At 42.9% G+C, this 2,214-nt stretch overlaps 2 long non-coding RNA genes across 2 annotated transcripts in view; one reads left to right on the top strand and one right to left on the bottom strand.

Annotated features, from left to right (window-relative positions):
* LOC108446886 overlaps positions 1–2,208 on the top strand; it is a 27,278-nt gene extending 25,070 nt beyond the window's left edge. The window contains exon 3 of the long non-coding RNA XR_001862228.1: positions 1,825–2,208. This is a non-coding gene — a long non-coding RNA (uncharacterized LOC108446886). The remainder of the gene's footprint in view (positions 1–1,824) is intronic.
* Positions 669–1,831, bottom strand: LOC108446884. The gene is made up of 2 exons (XR_001862227.1): positions 1,568–1,831; positions 669–1,017 (listed from the first exon to the last, which is right to left on the bottom strand). It is a non-coding gene; the product is annotated as an uncharacterized LOC108446884 (long non-coding RNA).
* Positions 2,209–2,214: the final 6 nt, after the last annotated feature.

Below are 2,214 nucleotides of genomic sequence, written 5' to 3'. Positions count from 1 at the left end.
TGCTGCTTCTCCAGGATTATGTAACAGTGTGTCCTGACTAAGTAACTGGCATCCAGGTGAGATCTAGCACTGGGAGTACAACTGCACAGTCCTTGGTCATCCACAAGATGCATGAGTGTTGGCACCATCAGATCTGCTCTGGATCGAGCCTGACCCAGGCACTGGAAGGATCCAGGGTACTGGCAGCAGGTGTGTGAAATGTGCCCAGTTCTGTGTAAACTTCTCAAACACTCTGCTGTAATAAACCATTTCAACATTAAGTGTCAATTTGTGAGAACAGCTACACTCAACACCAATTTCTTAAGAGCTGGCTGGGCTGTTGTTAGTTATAGTGTGGGTGGTATTTTTGTCTTGTTAAAGGAAATGTGGATTATCTTATAATTATCCCAGCTAGTTCTGACACTCTCTTACAAGCTCTAAATTCATGGATTAAAACTACAGATGGTAATTTCAGAATTCCCTGTGGTGCTTCTAGTACTCTCTGGTGTTTGGTGCCTCTGTGTCTCAATGCAGTATAGATGAGGGCCCAAATAATTGTATTTTGGGGAAAAAAATCTTTAGAGAATCTGCGAAGATATGTGGTAAATATTGGAAAATTATGCAGTCAAATAAAGATGAGCTGAAGATATAAATAGAGTTTTGGCAAGTAAAGAAATCAGGATAGTATCTGAAGCAGCTTGTTTTTCATATTTGTAGACATCTGGATAATCAGTTGTAAGAATTCTTCTTCCAAGTTACCATGGTATCAGATTTAGGTATTTCTACATTTCACAATCATAGAATCTGAACTAGCTCTTTTATCAGATGTCAGCAGTTTTAAATCTTCATCACCAGCACCCCACTTCAGCAGCACATCAAGAATCCTCAGACAGTCTCTGCAGCTTCTGGTTTCCCACAACCTGTGCGTGCCTGGCGCGTGTGTAACCTCTCCACCCGGTCAGCACAGGCTCGCTTCGCATCTCTCCACTGCTTCCCCAGGAGGGTCTGCCTCTTTCAGTTTCCGCTGGTTCCATTTTCCTGGAGTAAAATGAATGCAAAGATCTTTACATATCTAACAGAATAAAGTTATTGTGATCATCAAATATATTTAATACCTATTTACAAACTATTTCATAATATGCATATGAAGTAGGTGACGATAAAGGTGATTCCTGTAGGTGCTGTAGAGCTTATTTCATTAACAAATGTTGATTGAGTTTTGTAGCAATAAGCACTGTATTAATGCAAATACTCATTAGCAAATAGCTTATTCAAGGACCAATTTTAAGAGTATAATCCTGTGCCTCGTAATTAAAAATTACTGTTGCATTCTTACAAGTTTTTGAAAGCCTGCTGTAATAACCACAACATTTCCTTTTCAGGTTGTCTGAGTCTGTAAAGTTTATTTTAGAGCTCAGAACTTCTTTTGGTAACTTGTTCTGTAGAACAAGTGTTAGATCAAGAGAGAACATGAACTGACACAAGTGTGGGGGAAAGGGGAATTGAGGTCACACATGCAGCAGTCCTGGAGTAATATTCCTGAGTACACTGGGCCAATGGAGAATGTTTTAGGGAGCAAGTCAGGTACCTGAACACAGACGTCTGGTGGCATTTTAGATGTGATGTAGTAACTTATGTCCCATGCCATATCTGCCAGCCCTGTATCTTGGATACCTGAGGATTCCTGATGCTGGATTCTGTGGTGAGACTATGAACTGCTCCTCAGCTGGGGAGGATCAGAGCTTGGCAGCAGCTACGCTAAGAGCTCCCATTGAAGGGCTAAAAAGCACGCGGCAAATGACAATCTTGACTAGTAGTGACAGTGGATTTTCTCCTCGTCCACAGCACTTTTCTCTCGGAGATCGCGGCAGGACGCTGGAAGCAGGGGGCGAGGCTGGACTGGGCTGGTTAAGGTGAGGTAAGGCCAAGGGTGGTTTCATCAGACACCAGCGGAGCTGAGGATGGTTCTGTGGTCAGATGCCTCTTCTGAAAACGCCCTCCCCTCTCCCTTCGGAGTATTTGAAGAAACTAAGAAATAGAGGTTATGAAGGGCTCTGAAGAGGATATGGGCCTGTTTGGAAAACCTGTAACTACAAGTGGTTGTCTCTTTCCCGGCGAAGAAGATGGTACCGAATTTGGGGGATGCACAGTAAATACAAAAAGGCACAGCAATACTTATAAATCAGTGACTGGGGATTGAAAAGGCACTCGGAGAAAAGGCACCACCGAGACCTC

The sequence above is a fragment of the Corvus brachyrhynchos genome, unplaced genomic scaffold, assembly GCF_000691975.1.
Source record: "Corvus brachyrhynchos isolate BGI_N302 unplaced genomic scaffold, ASM69197v1 scaffold114, whole genome shotgun sequence".
Taxonomy (NCBI): Eukaryota; Metazoa; Chordata; class Aves; order Passeriformes; family Corvidae; genus Corvus; species Corvus brachyrhynchos.
The sequence above is the reverse complement of the archived record's forward strand: the minus strand, read 5'-3'. Positions and strand labels throughout refer to the sequence as shown.